The sequence below is a fragment of the Cricetulus griseus genome, chromosome 3 (genome assembly GCF_003668045.3).
Source record: "Cricetulus griseus strain 17A/GY chromosome 3, alternate assembly CriGri-PICRH-1.0, whole genome shotgun sequence".
NCBI classification, from domain to species: domain Eukaryota; kingdom Metazoa; phylum Chordata; class Mammalia; order Rodentia; family Cricetidae; genus Cricetulus; species Cricetulus griseus.
Window position 1 is genome coordinate 13,328,295 of NC_048596.1, and position 10,008 is coordinate 13,338,302.

The 10,008-nt window shown below is 43.7% G+C and overlaps 1 pseudogene; it reads left to right on the plus strand.

Annotated features, from left to right (window-relative positions):
• The first annotated feature begins 1,297 nt into the window (after nt 1–1,297).
• On the plus strand, nt 1,298–1,667 carry LOC100773849 (annotated as a pseudogene).
• The last annotated feature ends 8,341 nt before the right edge of the window (nt 1,668–10,008 follow it).

Consider the following 10,008-nt stretch of genomic DNA (forward strand, 5'->3'; position numbering starts at 1 on the left):
CAAAAGGATGAGGTGATGCCTTGAGGACTCCTTGCTCCATTAGCTGACTTATTTTGTATGGGCTCAGAAGCTGATCCACCTTGCTTTTGGAAGATGGTAACTTTTCCAACTTCCTTAAATAGGTAACTTATGGAAGTGACCCAGGCTAGAGGAGGTCAGATCTCCTGTAACCAAGCTTCTCTGGCTACAAAAGGTGCCCAGAGGTATTACTGGTTCCATGCCCAAGGGAGTATGGCCACCATTACAGGCAACACTGCTACACAGGGGCCTGAGACCCCAAGCCTACAGAAACTTCACGTCCATCCCACAGAAGCCTCAGAAAATAACTGACTGACTTGCATTAGCATCCACTCTGCAGGCTCCAATAATGCAGAGCCCACAGCAAGCCTCTGCCCCACACCCAAGAACTGAAGGATTAAGAAGCAAAGTCCCCACCTCTGAATCCTATACCAGAGCAACAACATGCCTGCAATCAACTATAAATACAAGGTGACAACAGAGCTTGCCTCTAAACCAAGCAAGGATGCTAGAGTTCACTAGAAGATAACGGTACAGACACAGAAGCAGATGCTAACACAGACACACTAATTCAGGCTAAGAGCAGCTAAGACCTCATACATAGTCCCATTACTTGCCACAAAAATCGTGACTCAAGCTTCTCCCATGATGGCAGATAACCTACTCTTAGAATCATTCATTGTCCCAAGGAGATCAGGAACATGAGCAGATGTCTCCAGCCTCCAGTTTTGTTCAGCATGAGGGTTAGGTAATAGTATTACATGTCCAATCTTTGGAGCTTTTTTTTTCACTGTTTAAAAGCAAATATCCTTGAGGGAAGTAGGGCCTTAATCCAGGGTTGATAAATGGATTTTACCTAAGGTACTAACTTCGATCAATTGATAATGGCTGCCTAGAGCCTACTACTGAGAAAGCTTATTAAGCTGCTCCCCTGGTGGTATTCAAAATGTTTAGAAATCCACCAGTCAACACAAATACCAACTGCACTGCTAGAGCAACTACTTCAGTCTCCCTAACCCTTACCCTTTGGGTGACTGAGCTCCCTATTGAGTTGAGGTTTTAAGTCTCCAGTTGCTAGTCATCAGGGGCAGTCTGGGGGGTGGGGGCTTAAGACCCTAGCTCTTTACTAACTGACAAACACCTTTCTGTGTGCTCAATGCAAGTTCCAGCTGTCCCTGAGATTCACAAGAAGAGGTCAACAATGCATGAGCTCTGCCTGCCTTAAGTAGAGGACAAAGGCTAGGACAATTCCATGCTGAGAATTCAAGAGTGCTCCAGCATGGCAGCTACCATGTATCTGGAGTTGAAGGAGGCCTTCACAGAACTCCAAGCCAAAGTTATGGATACTCAACAGAAGGTGAGGCTTACAGACATACAGACTAAGCAACTAAACAGAAAGAAAAAGTATGCACACCTTACAGACATAGACACCATGACACTGATAGAGGAGGCTAACATGTGTGAAGGCCTAGGAAGAATGTGTATTCTACAATCCAAGGAACTAACTCACAACCAGCTGTTAGAAAAAAAAAAAACAAAAACAGAAAACAGCAGAAGAAAACATTAAGGAGCTGGAGCAGAAAAAGTCCTACCTGGATCAGAGTGTTATGGACGCTGAGGACAGCATCCAAGAGATACAGATGGCATGAAGGCTCGGTAGGAGCTGTGACAAAGTGCTCTCCTCCTGACCACTTCCATCCTGTCAATCAGGGGCTGTGCAGGGTTTTGGCTCCTCTCTGCCCCTCAGCCCCACAGCCTCTTCATCACCCTGAGCACCATTTGAACCCCACCTGAATGTCTGCCACCCCTGCCCAGGACACGCTTCTCTCTGGGAGCAAGCCAGGAGCTCACAACAGAGAGAAGACTCCAAGCCTGTCATTAGGTATGTGGGTTAGACCAATAAATTGTATTTCTTGTAAGAAACACAATTCTCCCTCCTTCCCTCCCAATGACCTCCTCTCTTCATCCCTCCCCCATCCACACCTCCTCCTGTCTCTTCAGGAAAGGGCAGGCCACCCATGTGTTTCAGGCAGCCATGACATATCAATTTCTGTGTATTTCTCTGTAAGAAAAAAAGTATTTAACAACTAATGAATTAAACAAGAAACAATACTAACCCTTTGCCAATGCTTCCAAATATATAAAAAAGAGGGAATATTTCCAAACTCATTGGATGAGGCTAGTGTTACTCTGATATTAGCCTCAGACAAAGATGCTAGCAACAACAAAAACAAGATAGATGTAGTCCAATAGTCTTAATGAACAAAGATGTAAAAATTATCCAAAAAATATTATTAAATTGAATTAAAAGGAACAGCAAAAGGATCACTTGCCCTGATCAAATAGGATATCCCAGGAATGCACAGTTGGTTTCATATATGCAATTCTATAAATTTGATATATCATATGAACAGAATAAAAAGCAAATAAATACATCATCTCTAATAGAAGCAGGGAAACATGACAAAATTCATTATCCTTTCATGATAAAAACTCTTTGTAAGTTAAGTACAGGAGGGTGTATCTTAATACAATCAATACCACATATAACCTAGAGCTAATATGAGCAGTGCTAAAAGTTTAAATCTTTCCTCTAAGATTAGTAGCAATATGATGCCTAGTCTTATCATATTTATTAAACATAAAAAGTACTAGAGATCCTAGTCAATGTAACTAGGCATGAAAAAGGAATAAAAGTCATTTAAATTAGAATGAGAGAAATTAAACCATCCATGTATACAAATTGCATGATCTTATGTATGGAAACCCCTAAAGTTTCTCTCTCTCTCTCTCTCTCTCTCTCTCTCTCTCTCTCTCTCTCTCATTACAGAATACAAAATGTAATTGATACCAGCAACATTTGAAGAATGCACTATTCAAAAACAGTTGAACTCAGAGTACAGAGTAGAATGGTAGACATCAGAGACTAAGGAAAGGGGCCATATTAGGAACATAGTGATCAACGGAATTTTAGTTAGGTAAAAAGAAATAAAATGCTTAAGAGATCTATTGTAAGTTATGCTGACTATGGTTAGTAACTATATAGTGCATTCTTTAGAAAATTTACCTATTCAGTGTGTGTGTGAGAGAGAGAGTGTGTGTGTGTGTTTTGTATGCATCTGTGCCTGGGGCTTGCATGTCAGGGCACATATGAGGAAGTCAGAGGACAACTTGTGGGAGTCAATTCTCTCTTACCCATGTGGATTCTGGGAATCTGAACTCAGGTCTTCAGACTTGGAGGCAAGCTCTTTTACCCACTGAGCCATCTTTCCAGCACCCCCCCATATATTGTATTTTAATCAATTAATTAACTTCCCCAACCCAATCACATTTTCCCTTTCCTTCCAATGACCTCCTCTCTTCATCCCTCCCCCATCCACACCTCCTCCTGTCTCTTCAGGAAAGGGCAGGCCACCTATGTGTATCAGGCAGCTGTGACGTATCAAGTTACAGCAAGACAAGGCACCTCCTTTCCTATTAGGGCTGGTAAAGCAAGTCTGCAGGAGGAAAGGGTCCAAAAAGCATGTAACAGTGTTCCCACTGTTAGGAGCCCCACAAGAAGACCAAATTATGCAACTGTAACATATGTGAGGAGGGCCTAGGTCCCATGCAAGCTCTCTGGCTGGTGGTTCAATATCTGTGAGACTTCCAGTGGAGAGATTGAGACCCCATCCCAACCAGATAACTTTTCACCTATAATTTGCCCTGCCTACAAGATAGGCTGGGTTAAAGGTGGCACAGAAATTACAGGAGGGGCCAACCGATGACTGGTTTAGCTTGAGACCCACACCATGAGAGGGAGGCCACCTCTGGCACTGCTCACAGGGCCAGGATCCAGAGACTGGACAGCCCAGAGACCTAGGATAGAACCAAACATGACTGGCAACAAAGGTCAATGAACTGACTCCTAATGATATTCTGCTATATTCATAGATTAGTGCCTAATCCAATTGGCATCTGTGAGACTCCACCCAGTAACCGAAAGAAACAGATGCATTGACCCACAGCCAAACATTAGGCAGACCTCAGGGAATCCTGTGGAAGAGGCAGAGGAAGGATTATAGGAGCTAGAGGGGCCACAGAATCAACTAACTTGGGCTCATGGGGGCTCACAGAAATGGAACCATATATTGTATTCTTAAAAATCACTAATAGAGTAGACTTTGTGTTTTTTCACTAAAAATGATGAGCATATGAAGTAACATGTACATTGCTCAACCACCCCAATTTAGAATTTCAAGATATATTACATCTGATAAATAAACACAATTTTATTTTTCAGGTATAAATATTTTTTAAAACTTTAAAAATTTTGGATGGTGACTTAAATACTTACTTCAATATATATGTGAAATGAATTTCTCAGAATAAGAATGAAATAAATTACTGAACATATTTCGATTCATCAGATAAAAGTTGGGTAAAGATATTAAATTTTTTTAATAAAGTGCTACATAAAATAATTTTAACATCAGCAGGCAGGAGGCAGGTACACATGGTGTCTTTCTCAATTTAATGGATCCAAAATCTTGGAAAAGTGTATGTCTTTCCAGGCAGCAAAGCCACAAATAGAAGAAAGAACAAGATGATTAAGAAAGATGGAATATCTAGACTAGGCGGGGTATGAATTCCTCCTCCTCAGGTGGGGTAGAGGCCAGCTGCCAGCTCCTGTGGCTTCTCTTCAGGGTGGGCACTGCCATCCTGTGATGTCTGAACAGTCCCCACATGGTCTGTGTGTGACTCTGCCACAGTAGGGGCAGATGCTGCTTCCTCCACTTGCCTGATAATGACATCATTTAGCTTGTGGGTTCCTTTGGTTGGCTTTTGTTTTATATGCTACAGGAGTTCTCAATTAGCTGTGTTCATCCACCATCTGTTGGGAGAATGATGGCACTCAGGAAAGGCAGCCACATGCCATCCTTTTCTTTCAGAACTGAGAGGAGAGGATGGCCTGGCCTGTGGACTGTAGTCACTGCTTCTCAAATGGGGGCAGAGGGGACAGAGGTGAGTAGAGCCTGATGTTCTGGATAGCCCAGACTAATTAGAGAAGAGATGATCTCAAGCTGGGAAGAGAGATCACTGGGAAAGAGCTCACAATGCAAGCTGGAGGACCCAAGTTTGAACCCCAAGAACCCACATAAAAATCCAGGAATACTGGTGTGTTCTTGTAATCCCAAGAAGTCAAACAGAGGAAGATCTCTGGCACTCAGAGGCTAGCCAGCTCTGTTAGTTCCTTTTATGCTTTGGTGATTAAAAGTCATTACTAAAAGCAACTTATTAGAGAGTTTATTTGGGCTTATGATTTCAGGAGGCTGAGTCCGTTGCAGACAGGAGATGTGGAAGCAGGATCACGAAGTCAAGAGCTCAGACTCTCATTCTCAAGCATGATGCAGAGAGAGGAAAGTGGGAAAAGCATGAGGCTTTAAACTCTCAAAGCTCACTTTCAGAGACACACTTCCTCCAGCACCCTGCACCTTCCCACACTTCTCCATCTGGGCACCAAATGTTCAAATGCCAGAGCCTATGGGGTTCATTTCTCATTCAAAGAGACACACAAGCCTAGTGTACTCTGTGACTCCAAAGTCAGTGAGGAGCTGAGAAAAACAAGGTGGAGAGTACCTGAGCAATGACACCTACTGTTGACCTCTGTGTTCTGCTCACACAAGCATGTGATGTGCACCTATATATACAAGTTTGCACATTAATGTGAACACACACAGAGAGAGAGAGAGAGAGAGAGAGAGGAGAGAGAGGAGAGAGAGAAAGAGAGAGAGAGGAGAGAGTGCCTACACCTCTAGCTCCCCAGGATCTCTCTTGCTGATCTCTGTCAAGTACACCCAATGGCATCTCATCAACCCATTAACATCACCCTTGCCAGAGCCTGGACCAACACCTCAGCTCACAGGAGTCACAGTAGGAGTGGTAGCCCTGATGGTGTGCTCAGGCCCAATAAATGATCCAAGTTCCCAGACTCTTTTCCAAATTCATTAACAAATGTTCCATGTAAGAATCCCTCTTCAATGAAATAAAACTAAGTGATTCCACTACTGAGTATTTAGGCAAGAGAAGAACCAACAGACATACAAGCACTTGTACACAGATATTCATAGTCTTTTGTTCTGAGCCACTGATAACTGGAAGCAACTCAAAGTTCCATCACATGGTGATCAGACCAATGGTGGTATATCCATACAAGGGAATAGTACTCAGCAGTTTAAGGGGACAAAAACTCCCAATCCATCATGAAGGAACCTCATAAGACATGGTTAAAGGAAAGAAACCAGAGATGCAGGATGCCACCTATTGCAGAACTCCATTCTTGTGAAGTTCTTGCAAATGTACAGTCTTCAGAGTGATGGCTTCCGGGTGATGAGAAAGAGTATTTATTGGTTACAAGAGCTATGAGTAAACTTGGGGATGATAGAAATACCCTTTACCTTAAGGGTAATATTGGTTCCATGAGTATGTACATTTGTGAAAATTTATTAAATGTCACTCTTTTAAAAAGTGAATATTATTGTATATAAATCATACATATGTACTATTTTTATATCAAACACATTTCTAAATTGAATGCACAGAACTTTCAGAACCATACAAAGCAATGTGCTGTGGGTTTCAATTTCATGTGCCTTTGTGCATTTCAAATTTTAAAGAGTTGTGGCATCCAAGATCTTCCAAGTTCACCTGACAAGGGGCTTGATACTTTTTAATTGTCAGAGCATCCATTAGAATCTTGAGGAAACATGCAGAGAGCATTGCATTAGAGAATCACCTGCCTGGATACAGCGATGCCCTCTTCATCAACAACTTTAAAACTGAGCACACTTGAGGAAGGAAACAGGTTGAATCTCTTATCTTCCTGGGGAATTTCCTATGGATCAAGGCCCAGGTTGGAGCATGAGTGTGGGGTGGAGGTGTAGAGTTTTGGGGAAAGGAAGTAGGAGTTGGAAACCTAGCTAGCTTCCCAGTGTGCTCTGGTCATTTATCTATCCATCCAAGTGACTGTCATTAATCCTGCTGGGCACTTCACCAAGTACCAGGAGCCCTGCCCCGTGAACTCCTGCCTCCTCACTCCAGTCAAGAGCCATCCTTGTAGCTATAATTTTCTCTTTCTTACCTCTGCCTGGCAGGAGGGGGGCTGCCTCCCTGATACTTAGGTGTTGCACATCAATGTGTCTGATCAAAGTGGTCCAAACATTGGTTCTTCCCAAGCTTGCTCACTGATAATGGAGGGCAGACGGGATCCAGCACTAGGTAGAAGAGTGTGAGCAGAATAGAGAGAGGGAGAGGGATGCAGAGAGGGAGAGGGAGGGGAAGAGGGGAGGGGGGGGAGGCAAACACAGAGAGAGATTCTCATCTCATTTCAACTCGAGACACATCAAATCCTCTCTGCCCCTCCAGGAGCCTGTCCTGTCACTCCAATTCATGGAAAATCCAAGCAAGACAAGAGCATCACATAGACAGCCACACAGAACATGAATGCTTTGTTAAGTGGATGAAGTCCTAGTCCAGCAGCCCACCTGGTCATTTTGCTGTGTCTCTGGCCTGGCATATGTCCAGAAACTACCATCTGCAACAAAGTGGAGTTCAGACCCAAGATAAGGACGTGTGCCTGATTCCAGAGACCCTGCTCTTGATTGCTGCAGGCAACTGCTGTGTTCTTTCCTCCTCTCACTAGGCATGGGGTCGACCCAGGAGCACAGCATACTCTAATAGCCTCTTTCAGCATTCTGTGCACCTCACCTGTCATGAAGGCACTAAGGTTTCCTGAGCCTCCAAGGCTTAGAGACAACAAAACACAGGTGATTGACCAGAATTTATAACATATGCCTGCCTTCTGTTGCTAGTTCCCTTAATTTCCCAAAGGATGGGTTCAGAGAGGGCAACCAGAGCCCCAGAAAATTCTTGGAAACATGCCATGTTGCAGAGAACTTTGTCAGGTGTCCCCTGCCCACTACTTTCTATACCAGGGCTTGGTGAGAGATGGAGTCTGCGTCCCTCCAGAGGCACTCAAACAGGTACCCTAGCTGTCTAAGGCTCTGTGGCTGCCAGACTTGTATGCAGTGCTGAGGTGGATAGAAGAGAGAGGTGACCACACAAGACTTCAGAAGCTGGGAACACCAATCCCCAGAGAGGTAGCAGAGGCCTCCTCTCTTGGGGTGGCAGTGCCTCCTGCAGGGTTGGAGTGAATACAATAGTATCCTGAGATCGGGATTGACAGGGGGCTTCTCCCTGGGTTGGTTCTTGGTCCCTGGCAGCAACTGGCCTCCGAGTTTTCCTTGGTTCTATTATTTCTGAAGCTGATTCTAGGGTCATCTTACAATTTTTCCCTCTAACATTCTCTGACAAACTATTGTCGCTGAGGAGTGCTGACCAACACACCACCTGTGCCTTCCTATTGCCTGTGAATATCAGCTGTCAAACATTTTGTCCCAGGACCCCTTAGCACTCTTCAAAATTTAAGACCTCCAATTAGCTCCTGTTTATGTGTTATGTCTCTTAAAACTGACCATGTTAGAAATTAAAGTCAAATCGCACACACGCACACACACAGACAGACAGATTAAAAAAAAGTGGATGGGTAGATGGATGGAGAGATGATAGACAGATAGATAGATAGATAGATAGATAGATAGATAGATAGATAGATAAGATAGACAGACAGACAGAGAGACATCAACTTAAAAGGAGAGCTTACTCATGAGTAAGGCACTTGCCATGCAAACAGGAGTCCTGAGTTTAGAACCCAGGAAAAACTTGGTGTGGCAACAAGTGTCTATAATCCAGCATTCATGTGGAAGAAACTAGAGAATTCCCAGGGGTCCGTGGGCCAGTTAGGCTGAAGTACAAAGTTGCAAACAAGGAGGCCCTGCCTCAACAAGTTATAGGGTGAACACCTACACTAGAGTTTGTCCTCTAACTCCTACTTGTGAGCCCAGTCATGCATGTGCTAAAAGACCCATACACACACACACAAAGATAAAATGACAATCATAGTCATAATGAATGCATTCTGTTGCTCACAGCATGCTATTATAAATTAAGCTTTTATGAAAAATAATTATTACAATTTTTAAGTTAGTGCAATGAATAGCGTTGTTTTGTCTGTTTGCAAATCCCTTTGATGGCTAACTTACTAGCAGAGTATGGGATTTGCATATCTGCCCCTACACCAATCTGTTTGGGTAGCACGCATCATGTAGCTTTTGGTACATGCGACCACACTGCCCTCACAGAGATTCCAGAGGACGAGCATTTTGGTGTTGCTGTTATAAAAGAGACTTTTGACCTCGAATGCCTCTGAGATGAGCCTGGATGCCCTCAGGAGTTTCTAGGCCACACTTTGAGAGTCAGGACTGGAAGCCATCCAGACAGGATCATTGGGGTTGAGTAGCCCACTAAGATCAGGACAGAAGCTCATGGGGGGGCCATGGCCATGGCATCCCAGAGTAGTGGAGATGGGAAGACCACCAGCAAACCAACTGACCATAGTCATCACCCTCATCCCTACAGGATGATAAGTTTCATGAGGAGAGGTACCAATGGTGCAATGTGACTGCCCTAGTCCATAGCACAGACCCCCCATCAAGGGCTCAACAGCTGTGTGTTGAAGGAATAAATGAATATATGTGTATACATGCATGCATGTTTAAAGACTCATTAAAATCACTTTCAGAAAATAAGAAATAAAAAAGAATGCAAGGACATTAGATGATACACCTCTTAGGACCACTCAGTCACTTGGGCAATGAGGCAAAGAGCACTTTGATGAGAGTCTTATTGATTTGTGTGACCCCAATGTCTCAGAGAGAGGCCACTGGTATAGAGGTGCCCTGCACTGTTGTACGAGTATTTAGAGAATGGCTTGTGTTTGGAGGATCTTCTAGAGACTATCTTCCTACACTGTAACATCTGCAAGGAAGCTGAAGACTCATCCAGTTGTTCCAAACAGCTTTCTTCACAACAGGATCCTTCCTTCACATGGAC